The sequence below is a fragment of the Accipiter gentilis genome, chromosome 8 (genome assembly GCF_929443795.1).
Source record: "Accipiter gentilis chromosome 8, bAccGen1.1, whole genome shotgun sequence".
Lineage (NCBI taxonomy): Eukaryota > Metazoa > Chordata > Aves > Accipitriformes > Accipitridae > Astur > Astur gentilis.
The window spans coordinates 23,282,933-23,298,557 of NC_064887.1; positions in this window are offsets into that span (position 1 = coordinate 23,282,933).

A 15,625-nucleotide genomic window follows, 5' to 3' on the forward strand; every position below is an offset into this window, starting at 1 on the left:
CTTTGGAATGTATAGGCTGTTCAGCTTAAATTGATCAGATGCATATACTTTAGCTTTTTTTTTTTTGTCGTTGTTGCCTTGAACTGTTTCTACATTTGCTGTTACTCACTTAACCACTATGAGAGAAGCACAGCACATTTTTTGGTTAATTAGCATCTTTTCTGTGAGTATCGTAGTGTGTTAGCATACTTTCACTGCTTGTCTGTTTAAATTATGTGGACAGCAGGAGAGTGAAGCAGTGTTTAAGGCGCTTGTTCAGAGTCACATTAGAGCTAAGATTGCTCAGTTCTCACTCCTCAAAGTCAGTCTGTGCTTGTTACTTTCTGAAAACAGAGGGATGTTCGGGCAGTTGAAATTATAACACAGACTTCTGTCCAAGGGGGCATGTTCAGAGATCTTGAAATCAATTTCACATAAACTGATGAATATTAGTAATAAATAATTTTTGATTAACATTAAATATTAATCCTAAAATTGATTTTACTTACTGAGAGCTTTTATTAGAAACAAAAATGTATCCATTAAGGCCCAAAATCTACATTAACTTCAAAGCAATACTGCAGGCAATTTGTAATAACTCTAGATTGCATTTTCACCAAGAAGTAACCCAGTAAATACGTACATATTAGAATTGCAGCACTTTGTTTTAATCTATCTATATTGTAAAGTATGAAGAAATTCATGTAGATAAACAGAGTGTACAGATGCATTTCCTTCAGCAGATGCGTATCTCTTAATGTCTCTTTTCTGAATTTCTAAATAGTCCAAGAGCATGCAGCAACAAGAGCAAACCAGAGATGCCCACTATGCATCAGAAGTTATTAAGTTTCCTATCAAAGAACAAAGCCTGAGAACTTATCAAGAGGCATTCTGAGGGGGCTTTGTTGTAACATGGTTTCCATCACTGTGATGGAAAACATTTTTGCAGTCTAAAATATTTTCCTTCTGATTATCTAAAAATGTATTTTGATCAGTAAACTGTTTAGAAAGTCCTTTGCATGTATAATGTTCTAGGTTGTCTTTGCTATGGCTTTGGATATATAGTCTATTTTTCTTATCTGCGTAAAAGGGATAAAAGCTGAAGTGCGTGAATGCTTCCATTAAATGAATTTATTTTTCCTCTTAGAATGTGAATGCCAGCTGGTCACTGTATTTCTAAACAGACTGTTTAAGTCAGCAGAAAAGGAAGACAAACTGTCCTAGAGCTGACAGTTTCAAAACCATCAAAACAAAAGTGAAATACTTGTCCTGTTCTGATTAACTCTGTATTCAGAACAGAACATTAGTACTGGTCTGTTTAAATCAGATCAATGGCCTGACCTGACCATCTCGGTCTGTGTAAATAACACATGTCCATAATGTTAATTGGAATCTGAAGTCATTAACTGAAGAAGCAAATACCTTCTTCAGTCCCTATGTTGAACTTAACCTCCACCCATATTCCAGATTTAGTCTAGATTCGCCTGACCTACAGTTATTTTTCGTGAGTGCCTTCCCTGTCAAATCATAGATATGTACTGGTCACAGATTAGAATGGGGAAAGATGTCTTCAAGGAAGATCATGGTTGTAAGACTTTTTTTAGCTTCTAAGGCAACTGATTCAGCTTCCAATGTATTTTCTGTCTGGTTCTAACTTACTACTGAGAAAGAGAACCTTTGGGAATGAGCTCCATGAGTCATTCTAGCACCTGCATCAATCAGCATTCATATCTCCATGTGCTCTCCAAGCAGTTGGGCTCTATATAAACCTATTCAGAAAGAGCATAATGAAATGCAACTTAGTTCTCAAAGGCTTACGGTACCATGTATTCAAGATTCATTAGATCTTTTAGGTCTTCCACTGAAACATGCTTCACTTACCAACCCTTTAGATGTCAGGTGTCTTGAAACTTTTTGAAATTGCAAGCAAGACAGTGTTTCAGTGACAGGCATGGTCTCTTCCAGCATTATGTAATCCCTTATGAATCTTTCCATAATTTCAGAGTGGGCTGTTACTTGCTGGTTGAGAGAATGACAAGAACTAAGAGGCAAGAACTATGGCATAAGCCTTTTTAGCATATCATAATGGCTGGACGCTATGCTCCACGTGCAGGGTTTTTTGTGACTCCAGTTTGCAGGCATCTAGTTAATTTTCCGTTGTCCTGAGCATAGGTACGTAGCAAGGTACCATGGATTGCAACAGACAGCATGGGCATATACACCCTTCAGAAATCAGCATTCCAGTAACTTTATTCTCTTTTGTATATGGCTTTTAAGTACCAACACCTATTTTCAAATGCAATGGAGGCATTTAGGCACATTGGCAGTCAGTAGAATTTAGGTTAAGTAGGCATGCAATTTTTAAAGTGGGCTTAGTCTTCTAATTTGCCAAGACACTTGCTAATATTACCTGTTAACCCATTTTCTACATGTTATTTTGAAAATAGCTTGCCTTGGTATCTCTAAGCTGTCTTGTATTTTGTGTGTTTGTGCCATTTGAACTTTCTAATAACATACTAGTGATTTTTAAATTTTTTTAAAATTGTACTTCAGGTATATGATAGGGTCAATTTAAACTAAGTTAAAGTGTAAATATAATAGGTCAAGTCCTTAGCTGTGTAATTGGCATGCCTCCATGAGAATTGGTGGCCTTTTGCCAAAATACACTGTGGGGGGATATCTGGGCAAGGTTAGTGAACTGATCTTCTTGATTATCCCCTTAATCCTCTTATCTTTCCAGTAACAAATTTTATATGCTAAAAGGTATTTGTATTTTATATACTTATATAACAGCATTTCTTTAAAAAAACCACTATAAGTAGTCTAGCTACTTTTATCATCTTTGTTTCCAACAAAACCCCTAATTCAACCTCTGAAGAACTGCCTTCTAGAAATACTAGTTTATGGAAGCATATAAATGCAAATCTTGGCAAGTCCTTTTATTTTGTACTACTCACCAGGCCATAAGGTAACAGAAGAAAGCATGCAGTCACCTAGTTGGAGAAAAACTTTCTTTACAACACCACCACAGGTGTCATAATATACTGTGATTGCATTGTAAAAGTGACCTCAAAAATGGTTTATTTAAGGCTCATTTTGGTAGGAGAATCAATCACTTTGATCACACTTTTATAGTTCTTCACTCTTAAATGTACATGGAAAGTTTATCACGAATATGTTTGAAACAAACAGAGACACTAAAGTCTCTTCTTTCTAGATAATTACAGTTTTACGGTTTTGTTTGTGTACAAAGGCGATGTAACTGCTGGATATTTTAAACAGACAGGCTTCTGCTCATAAAAAGCCATGATAGAAAGGGAAGAAAATAAATAAAAAATTTGACATTATAATTTTGTTTTTTAATAGACTATTTTCAGGAAAGCTAAAATAATGATGATTGAACAGAAGCATTGTACACAGCTTAAATCCTCCTAAAGATGAAGGTCAATACGGGATTCTGAGATAAAAGACAGATTAAATATTTCAAACATAAAATGCAGATGATAATGAAATCTATAAATGGAAACCTTTTCTTTTTGTATAATGCTAACACATGACATTTTGCTGTCCATATAACCTTTAGCTTTTCTGTCAATATTATTGTGCTGCACTGATTTCAGAAAAGGCATTAAACACTGTCAGAATGAAAGACATGTTTTAATAATAAAGCAATTATTATCCCCTTATGATGTAGGAATATAATAGGCTTTTAATGTATTGAAGCAAACACTATCTGCTTCAATAACTGTGTTGCTAAAACTATGATCTATAATTTATTAAGAATTGAAGAAAATTTGATGTCAGGAATGTAAACTAAGCACTACAACAAACGTTTATTGCAAAGAGGCACAGACATTCAGCAAATTATGACTGAAGGGTTCAAGTATTAGCATCAACGTAAGGTTTGATGTTTATCTTATTTTTAAGATGAAAGCAAGCTGAACTTTTAGATTTATTAAAAATAATTGGTCGAACAGCAGCAGCAGAAACCACATAGTAGTGATTGCTTAAGAATTATTTAAGAGACATTCTGTTCAACAATCTCATAGGACTGTCCCACTTAAAAAAGAACTTGTGATATAATTTCCAAATACAAGGCATGATCTCTGAGTAATTAAACAAAATCTTTTCAAGATTCAATCCTTCTGTCTTGTAGCTTTCCTTTTTTTATCTTTGCTTCCAATGTGTAATTTGTATGTAGATTTGTAGAAGGATATTAAATAATTTTTAAGTTGTAGACCCAACTTTGCCTAAGCAAATGTTTGTGACTACAACTTTTAATATTCAGAAGTATATGAGTGTTTATGCTTGCAGCTGTGTATTGTGCAGCTTGACTGATCTGTTTTAAAAGTTTTACTAAAAACGTGATTAGCAGCAAGAACAAAATTGTGTCTTGCAATTTTAGATGTCTTTTAAGAAGTCTTGTTTCTGTGCTGCTGACACCTCAGTCAAACTATGAAAGTAGAGTAATATATGATATTATTTAAGTGACTGATTGCAATGATTAGAGGAGTCAGAAGTTTTGATAGCCATATATTTGTACAGAGCAAACTTCAACTTTGTTGTAAAACTAGTATCATGGTGTTTTGTGTTCATTAAGCTATCATGACGGCACAGAATTCTTGAAAATAAAAGTCCAGACTGTATAGTGACATGAATCCTATGCATTGCAGAGAAGCCAGAGCAATATCTGTCTCTTGTTTCCAGCCAGGTTTAACAAAAGGGAAGATTAGTAAGTCATTACATTTAATAAACAGCCATTTTGTATTGTTTTTCAGTATTGAAGAAGCAGATTTTAGAGGAACATGCCAAAAGCAAAGATAAATTCACAACAGGAGACCCTCTCTTGCTGGGTGCTCTAATATTGATGAGAATTGTGTAAAAAGCAGTGGAAGGAAATCGCTTCAAGGGTTTGCACTAACTTTCAATTAGGGACATTTTTATTACACTGGAGGGTAAAGCTACAATGACTGCTGTTAGCTTCACCTCATATTCTAGGTGTTTATTTGAACAGAATAGATAGCAAACAGAGCTTACAAAGACATGAGGATAAGTCCTGGTTTTGTCATCTAAGCTATGTAGATACAAGAATCTGCTGGGGCAGATCACCTTGCAAAAGGAACCTATGTGATATAACATCTGAGGGTATGTCTGCACTGTAATGTACCGGAGAAAAAACTGAGCTAGTGTTAAGTGAGTTTGAAATGAGAGATAATGTAGCTGTGGCAGGTTGGTAAATTATCCTCACCCAGAGCTGGACTATTAGAAATAGGTTGCTATTACCAAAACCAACCAATGTTTATCTGTACTGTGCAGATAGGCAGGAGACCTCAGTGCTACCTCTGAGCTGGAGTCAGGACTGCAGTGGCAGAACATCTTGTTCTGCCACCTCTGTCAGGGTAACCTTAACATCCAGATTTTCTAAGCCAGAGCTTTAGATTTATCTAAAACTTCCTGCACTTTGTCACTAAAGTAAACATCTTGCTGAAAGCCTAGTCCCTTCTGAGTTTGTTTTAGCTAGGGTTGAAAAGTATCAGTTTTGATTCAGCTGTTTATAAAATTGATGCAACTAGCCATCTTGTGAAGCAGTTTGGAAGATTAGTAAAGTACTTATGAGAGGTTCTTCAGTGCTCATGAAGTCCCAATTATTCACCCTTGTCATTAACAACCTTTCTGTAGAAACTGACCTTCCCTGCTTCTGAGACTTGGTTCTGAGAGCATTCGGATCCCACTAGCCATGACTAATTCATGTACCAATTCAAATGTGTGAAATTCATTTTCAAACTAAACTGGCAGCTGGGGTTCAAATCTGCAAAAGAAGGTGCTGCAAGGGCAAAAAAGTAAAAGCAATTTTCTAGGATCATGTACCACTAGATTGGCTAAAAAATGTTTATCATCAGTGAGTTGATTTCAGAAATTCTATTATTTCTACTTTATAATGCGAGCTGTTTTGGGAATTTTAATACAATCAAGCATGTTGGAATTGGGTGAACTCAGACTGGAATGATAAAACAACTGTTCTATATACAGTAGAACATTTCAGAAGACACACAAGTAATGCTTTCATAAACCTCTTAGTTACAATGCAAATGGAATTTAAACCTTTGTAACAAGTTGGTCATACTAATTTATTTTATTGTTTCTGGAAGGAACTTTTTTTTTTAAATTAGGTAAGAGCATTTGCATTAAATTTCTTTTTTGCAAGTTGCTGTGATAACATCTGCAATGACACAGTTAATGCTGGCCTTTCAACCTCATAGTAGTCATGAAATGTACTTGTCTTATATGTGCATGTACTCTCTTCAATGCACCAGACAGAGCTTGCTCTTAACCTGGACAAATACTGATGCTTCTACTCTGTAAAGACAGCTTCACTGTGAATAATCTGCAATAGCCAGTTCAGCTTTATCTCTATGTACAATTTCTATAATTGCACTTGATTAATTTATGTACATCCTGATAAAACGTTTCACTAATCCCTGCAATAAGCCTTTAAAAACTCTGAACATCTCTTCTAGAAAGAATACTACATAGCTCCTTCCTTCCTTCTAACTGACTTCTTTGGCTTTGGAAATTATAGAGCCCTATATATTCCCCTTCCTGGACAAAACACTAAAATATGAAATGGTAGAAAATGCTGCCTGAAATACCATGCTCTTCAGAGGAGGAAGGATTTACAGCCTCCTTAAGAAGAGGCAGACAGCATAGCTTATAGCACCACAAATTCCAAGGATTCACAGTAAAACCCTTCCTAAACATGAATAGAGGAGATTCATATTCAGGTGATTAAATGATTAGAGATGAGGAAAGTGTTCCATAGGAAGGGGATTTAAAAGATTGAAAGTGCTTACTTTGGAGCAAAATTGTAGAGGATAAAAAAATGTAATATATGTATATGTATATAGGGACATATTTAAAATGATGAATGTAAATATTTGTACTTTTTCAAAAAAGGTCTAAGAATAGTTGATTTTAGTATTGTCATACACTTACTGAGTCCTGGACATAAGTTGGTGTCAAAAAGCCTGCACGACTGAACTGAGTCATTCACAAATGATTCCATTTTTTTGTTTCTTTTAATTTGGGATATTCACCCTTAGATTTAAAGATAAAGTCAACCATCTGCTGGCACAGGTTTTTTTCCACTGAACACTGAATTGGAGGCAAAGTCACAGTGTGTTGTGTTGTTCTGGAAAAATAATTGTTGTGTTCCAAAAATATCCTGCCAAGAAAGGATTTCTCTGTGAGTATGCAGCTTGATCGGTTAGTACATAAAACGAAAGATGCAAAGGACATATCTCAGCCCCTTTTCATTTTAAAATTTTCTCTTGTTCGTGTCCTTATGATCCAGGCAGACCGACCAATTTTTTTTCTGTTTCTTGCTATTTACTATGCACCTCAGATCTGAGCACGTGCACAATAAATCACTGCAGATGCTTAATGGAAGGTCAACTGAAGGTAGCAGAAGTGGGCTTTAACTGCGCAATGTATGAGTTTTGGAGATAGCACCTGAGTGGCAAAGACTTACATCTGTAATGCAGTCAAATTAAAAGCAATATCCGTCAGAAAAAAAGTGAAGAAACTATTTCCAACTGATAACTATTGCTATGGTAAACTTGAGCTTTAAACTGTTTGCTGTTTCAGTTATAGTGTGGTTTAAAAAAAACAAATGAAACCAAAAAACCTAAACCGAAAGAAAACCAAAATAACACCCCCCCCCCCCCTAGAATATTATAATAAAGACGTGCATTTTTCCCAACTCTAAGATGCTTTTATTTGTGATCAAACTAGTAAAGTATTCACCTCCAAGCTCAGACTTATCACAGAAAATACCATGCCTATTATTCAAAAGTTGAAGGAAGAGAAAATAAAAATAATTCTGTAAACTTAACTTTAGTGATTGCTGTTGCTCCCTCTATAGTTAAATGCAAAGCTTTGTCAAACACAGGAATCTGTTTACAAAAGAAGGCATATTATTAAGAGCTTAAATGACTCAGGCTTTAAATTAAGTGGATATATTCAAATAAGAGATGAAATTTAATGAAAGTTGATGTTATTACTAGCTGCTATAATTCCATTTGTTAGCAGGAAAACATTAAGGAACTATATATAGCCAGATTGAGTAAATGTTTTATATAATTACTCTACATGGATAGTTATAGGGTATAATTAGAATCTCACATTAAACATTGGAGTGTTGTATTCTGTTGCTGGGGACAAGTGAAGCAAGACAAGACAGCCCTCTTCTGCTTCTGAAGCAAAACTTAGGTATCATCACAAGGTCCCAGCTACTGTAGATATCCAGAATATGACCATGGAGGAGCACGTGACTTGGGAACACATGCTGCCCTCACCAGCGCTTATGAGCAAATAACTAAAGCTCCCTTAACTTGTGTTCATTTCCCCTGTGGGCAAATCTCTGCTTGATAAATCATTTTATCCTCTGCCATTAGTAAAGTAGTGTTTAAAAAGAAAAAAGTTAGACTTGAAGTATGTCTGATATGCCTGCTAGGATCCAGTAGTGAATGGTCATTATAATAAAAAATATATTCCTTCCCTAATTTTAGGTTTTCTGCAGCCTAAGACAGACAAAAATTCGTTGCTAGATCTGTTCCATGGAAGACTGACATTTTGAATAAAGTGGTTTCTTTTCAGAACAAGGGATTGGTTTTCCCCAAAAATTCATTTTTGAAGGAAATAAATTTACAAAGTGTTTTGAAATTCTTAAAAGTAACTGAATCTACGAGTCCAAATTGGAACGTGCCTGACTCAGCCATAATGACCAGCTCTCAGATCTAGATTACTGATAAAATCAACAAGATTTTATAGTCAAGGCTGGACAGAAAGATTAATAGCTTGGTATGATTCTCAGGTGCGATGCTGCAAAGCCAAGAACAAATCCTCTGAATCCTTGGTATAGCTGAGACCATGGGAGTTAATGAGCTCACACCTGCACAGCAAGGCTAATGAATGTTAGGAATTCTCCCAGTGCTTTCCTTCTCTAAATCCTTAAGTGAAGCTTCTAGAGCTTCCAGGCAGTGTTAAAGTTTTGAAGCCTCGTGGTCCATCAGCTAAAGGTTGGGACAGAAAGGAGAGTTCTTTTGTGCCATGGATCTTTGAAGAAGTGATGTCCCCAACTCAAATTCTGTATTTTTGGCAGGACCACACAAGAGTTCAGGCTTGTAGGCAAATGCATTCCTGCCCCTAATGTAGAAGCATTAGGAACCAAACCAGTGATTGGTCTTTCAATCAACATGCATGGTGAGGATGTTCAATCACTGCTGCCCATTATCAATCACACTTTCATTACCATGTCTATCTTGCAAAAATGCTAACTTTGGTGCACATGCACTTGTTTTTTTTTTAATCAATTTACATGAAAGTAAGTTTTGAAATAGAAATTTCAAATGTTACCAGCATGCTTCCAAGACTAACAGGTTAGAGACATCCCATAGAAACAAATATAAAACTTGATTTATTTTTCTCTTAGAAGTTTAAATGCCAGGCTTCATAGCTTGCTAGAGAAACTGTTTAGGCTCTCAAATCCTCTCAAATCCTGTTTTTTAACCAGGTAATCAGATGAGCTTCAAGGCTACATGAACTGAAAACTCTATAAAGTGCTTAAAAATGAATATTACTTGTGAAATCGATTATGGTACAATAACTGTTACAGGTCTCATTTGAATATCTTTGAAGCCAATAGGATTTGCATATAAATCTATGTTCTCAAAGTAATGTGGGAACTGATTTTAGAACTCAAAACAGACTGTGTGATAAAACTTCATGGAAGTATCTTCTGTATGTTGAGGATACTATGAAAAATTTGAATCTAAATTTAGATCAATCAGTATCAAATTAAGCAAATACGATAAAAGTATCAATACACCACTGACCCATATTTGGTACAGTTTTTACCTTTGAGGATGCAAATGTTTTTGCTTTCTTTCACAAGGTGTTTTGTTTGTTTGTTTTTTTAAAGAATTGTCATAGTTGTTAGCATATCAGAGGACTTAAATATTTCATTCTCAATATGTGATTCCTAAAATATCTGCTTTATCCACTAAATTCTTGCCCCAGAACTTACCAGTCATGTTCACCAAATGTTCTATCTCTGAGCAAGAGGGTAGCTATTAAATTTGAAAGTTAATCCTGTCCACACAATCCACATAATCCCTGCCATAAATAGAGCTAGAGGTACTCCCTGGGCCTGTAATTACCTCAGACCCATTATAATATATCTTTTCTGCTCAGTATGGCTCCTTAATAAGTATCTGTTAATACTGCATTGTCTTATTTTCTGCAGATGCCCATTTTTAACATACTTTGTAATGTGTCACTTTGCCCAATATTTTGGAGATTGACTGTAGCTTTCTATTTATAGGTGAATTCCCTCAAGGTGTTAACAGTTTATAAAGACTTTCACTCTAACACCATTCATATATTTTACAGAAATACATTTTTCTTTGTATTTCTATTTAAAAAGCATTCCATGCTAAACTACAGAACAACCGAGAATATTAAAAAGCATTCATTCTGATGAATGCTTCTCTAAATTGATAAATAAGATGATAAAAGATTTTATATTCTCTGCTTTCTGTTTTCTAGTCATGTTCTTTTAGATGCAAATTTAAAAAATGTACAAGGGCTCCTCAGTAGTTAGCCCTTTACCTGGTTTTCTGTCATTATTAACTCTTGCATGCTGGCAGCTCTTGCTTGAGAAGTTACCACTAACATTCACTCCCATCATTAGAAGACAACTTTAAACTGATTGGAATATTTATCAAATGGTGTGTTAGCACTCTCAGCTGAACTATAAATCATCCTGACTGACTCATGCTTTGTCACCCTCTAAAGCCCAACCCTTATTTTATTAATCCACAGGAGAAAATGTATTAGAAAGGAGTGGATATAAAGAATAATAAATTAGCTGAATCGTCTTTAATAGACATAGCTGTCTTCAGAGAACTGGGTAAATTTGAATAGTTAAAAAATCAGTGAAGTTTAGTATGTGGAAGCTAAGGAAATAATTCCTTGAAATTATAATGTTTGCTATCATAAATTATATTCCTTAATCTGCATAATTATGTAAAGTAATGCAGGTTGTCCCTACCCCACAATCGATGTGCTCATATTCCAAAATATACAAATTGTTTTTCTGCTGTCAGTTGTTCCATTGCAAGTAGGAAGATAGATTTTACATTCTTTCCCTGACACTGTGCTCCTTTTTAAAAGACTATCCCTCATAAGTATTGTACTGTTTGTCACATACACAAAAAAGTAAAAGCCTAGGAAAGTCTACTGGGAGAAATCTCTGATCCCAGAGAATTAATGAGAACAATTCTATTAAAAAAATGTAACACCCTTTCTTGTTGTGTCTTAAGACACCTGTCCTGACATACATCCTAAATTCCTAAACCACAAAGGAAACTCTATAAAACTGCTGGGTAGCTGTAGCTACAAGTTCAAGAAGAATTCCAAAGGCTTCTGGACTACCAACAGAAAATATATCTACAAACAAACTATCTATTGGCTTGCTATATTGAGAGTCATTCCATGGAAACAAAACGGACTTTGAAACGCAGGGAATTTAGGTTTTGTCTTCCTAATGCCCAGGATATCCTCCTGTGAAATACCTTCTAAAACCAACTGTACAGCAACATTAGGGTAGAAAACAGAATTTGTTTCAGTGTATGCATGTGTATGACCAAAAAGCCCAATCTTTTATGAATATATGTACAAGAAAATGTGACATTTTATTAGCTGTAGAGTTGTAACTGCATTACTGGAATAATAATTTAAAAAAGGCTAAAAATATTTTTCAGGATTGTTCTCATAAGTGGTATTGTGCCAGGTTGCAAAGTATAAAACAATTATTATGAATTAAGACTATTCTGACTGATGTGCATTCACACAATTGAAAGTGTACAAGCTTGTTGGTTAAGAAGGCACTGCCTGTAAATGACTACAATTGCAACGGTTCACTGTTGCCCAGCAGACATGAGGTCAGCATGTGTGTCACTTAGGTCATTGACTGGGGAATGGAGAGAGATGAATTGGTAAGTGTGCCTCCTGGTAGACAGGAAAAATGGGAGTGTGAATGCAAGCTGGAGATTTAAACTTGTTCCTTTCAATTAAATTAGTTGGTTCCTTTCAATTGAATTAGAAACACATACAATCTGTTAGAACATCTCTGGTGAGAGCATAATATCATAAAGTGCAGTAATTTGATCATTTGCGGTCATCTGAACATCCCTAAGTTTATCCCTCAGGCAACTCCACCGACTTCCCTGGAACTACTCCAGGGAGAAATTAAGCCCTGTGCTCAGAGAAATAACAAATGCCTTATACGTAGGTTGCTCAAACTGTGTTGATATCAGAGCATCTTTAATGTTGAAAAACCAAATTCTGAATTTTTCATCCCAGTTAAATTGATAGCTATTTATTTATCTGATTTTTTTTTGTCCAGATTTTGGACCAAAATAATGCTGTCAACACTAGGCTTTGTTTTTAGTGTCCAATACTGTGGTCTTTTCTGTCCACAGTTGATAGTGGGGAACCTGCTTCTTTCAGTGCTTAAATAGTCCTGTCTTATACTGGATTCTGAAAAAGCTGTGTCTGTGCAAGCTCCTGCCCCTACACAGAGAGGGAATCAAGCACTCCACTGCAGGTTTGTGGCACATCTCCTCCTTTCCCCATGAAGAGCACCTGCAGCTGCAGTGCCTGGAGAGGAGTGGTTCTCATCTCTTGGCTTATTCAAGTTCTGCCTCCTATCCACTAGCCTTGGACAGCAATCATCCCTGTGAGGGATTTTAAATCATGGAGACTTTCATAGAAAGTATATGCCTGTTATTGTTTGTGTAGATGGAGAAAACTTGTATGTTAAAATACTACACACATATATAGATACTATGATACCTCTCACCTATAATCTCAAAATATGGTGTAATTACAACAGGGCAAATGAACACATGGAAGAACCATAGCAAGTTATTTACCAGAAGTCATGTAATGAAGCAGTTGCAGAGCTATGGAGCTATATTTGACTGCTGATGCTTCCCGTTTACAGCCAAAATAATCCTTTTATGGCTCTACAATCTGATGCATACTAAAATGATGATTCACAGTGATAATGTACCATTGACCTTAAGTCTCACACATGATCACTTTCACTTTCTGAGGTGCTTAGCAGTCTAATTGGGCTTACTTATATAAATGATTCATTTCCAATATTCCATTTCATATTCTTGTTCTTTAATAATTTCTCAGGTTTTTAAAAGCAATTTCTTATCACAGAAAAGAGAAATTCCATATTATTTTTATAACAAAATTGTCTTTCAAAGTAAATAGTTACTTATTTGGACTTCCCGTAGTCATTAAGGTATGGAATTTAAAATTAATTGAAGTATTTATTAAGCTAATCTGCACAGTATTATTTTATTTAGTTAGTAATAGGTCTAAATTTTGTCTAAAAAAAAAGGACAAAGCTGAATTAAATTACTGGCCTTTACCCATCTCCAGAATTTGTTTATGTCTTTTCCAGGAGAACAAAAAGCACAGAAGCAGATCTTTCTGGTAAATTTTATGATTTTGTTATCAACTTTATACATTCTCTATTTGTGAGTATCATAAAAAGAAAGGAATTACAAAGGTGTTTTCCCTGTTGAAGAAACATGGTACAGTGCTTTACTTTCACGGGGCATTATTGTAAAACACTATTCAAATTATGTTATATTGTTATTTCAGTTATTGAAGGAAAAACATACCACATAATACAGAAGGTTTTGTTTCTTTTTAGGTTGATACCATTGTGTTAGATAAAAAAAAAAACGTATCTTGCTAGGATATGCAGGTCTAGATTTTCTTGTATGTAAACACATTGAATAATACCATGTTATACATTTAGCTGTTTGCAATTAGTACAGAATTTGATCACTGAGTGAAAATCGCAGGCTGGGCAATAAGAGTGAGATCATAGTTGTGCAATCTAGGTCCTTATAGTGAAGCAAATTAATATTGCATTAGCAGGCTCCAAAAAGCCAAAATGGCCAATGACTTCAATGCATTGTCCTCACCAGTGTTTCCTTTAAAATCAGATGTCTCAAAAAATTGAGGAACATGAGAAAAGGTGGGTTCTTTTGCAACATTTGGACCACTCATGAGTCCTTATTCAGCTAACTGAGAAATCAGCCAGCTTTCTGTTGACACAAGAGCAGCTGCAAACTCAGCTATGAATGTGAAGTGTCTTGCTTTGGAATTACACCTCATAGTGTGTAAATTGCTTTTAAAATTGAATTATTTGTAGTAAATTTTAAGATTAAAGTAAGATCATCTTATCCTTCTCTTACTGGAGAAGTCTAAATGATATCCCTGTTATCTTTGGCTAAGTTTCCAGATTCTGAGAAGGAATCCACAGGATTTCTGTTTCAACCAGTCCTCTGCTTCCTCCTGCTCACACCATTGGTTTGGAGAGTTGTAGAAAACCATGCAAAACCAAAAGTAAAAATCCAGTTGAAAGAACAGGGGAGGGCATTTGTTTGTTACATACTCATCTTGTAATCTTGAGGCAGGCTGCCTTTATTTACAGCGTTCACTGGTTGATCTCTTGACATTTCTAGGACTAATGCTGATTTCAGAGAGGCAGAATTTGAATACGTATTCTTGAAGTTCAGGTATTGCAAGGGTACAAATAGTTGAAACAATATCTTCAGAAAATGCACGCATTTTTAGCTGTAGACAAGATTTCTTATGTTGGTTTTGCTTTTAAGTGGGTTTGATTAATTTTATCATGCTGGATAAAAACAATAATTTATAATAATTATTGTTGTCATCTGATTCCCCCCCCCCCCCCGCCTGCAAATCATTTGTATAAACGAGACCAATTTTGGAAAGATTAGGGGATTGCCCTAAGTTGTATGCTATCAAATTTAGAAAAGAGGCTGCTGGAGTAATGGAGCAATGCTGGGTAGGAAGTTGTAATGCCATGAAGAGCAGTGCAGTAGATATACATTTGTTAGCAGCATTATGGAGGTTGGAGGCCATCAGAGGAAATTGCAAAGTGGTATACTTGAAAGTAAATGCACCTATTCTGAGGTTTTTTAAGCAGGTTTCTAGCTAACTTTTATTAACCTTAAATCTCTTAAAAGACTGACATAAATTACTCTTTTGTAGTACAGGTATTCTAGCCTGTCCCATCCCATCATGTGTTGACTGAGGTAAGCAAGAGTCTCTTCAGGCTTCTAAAATGCTGCCAAATTAGGAAATAAACATGTTGCTATATAAGAAGTTTATCACAGGTAATAGGCAGCAAGGGTGAACGTCTTAAAATGTAGCCACACCAAATTCTATAAAAGTCTAATCATATAGCTGAGATTTTAATAAAAAATTAGTAAAACTGGCACAAAGTGCCCTGAGAGGAGGGTAGGAAAGTAGTGGGTTGAACAGTTAAACTGAGTCTTTCAACTACCTGTATAAAATACTTTGGGTAGGTATGCCAGCAGCCAATGCAGCATTTCCAGGGAGCAGCTTTTGGAATCTGCTCCATTTCATCTAATTTAACAGTTGAAACTTTTGATGTGGAAATAGTGGGAAAGTTTACATTCTCCTAGAGGAATGAAATTGTCCTTTGGGAAATACGGTATAAATACTT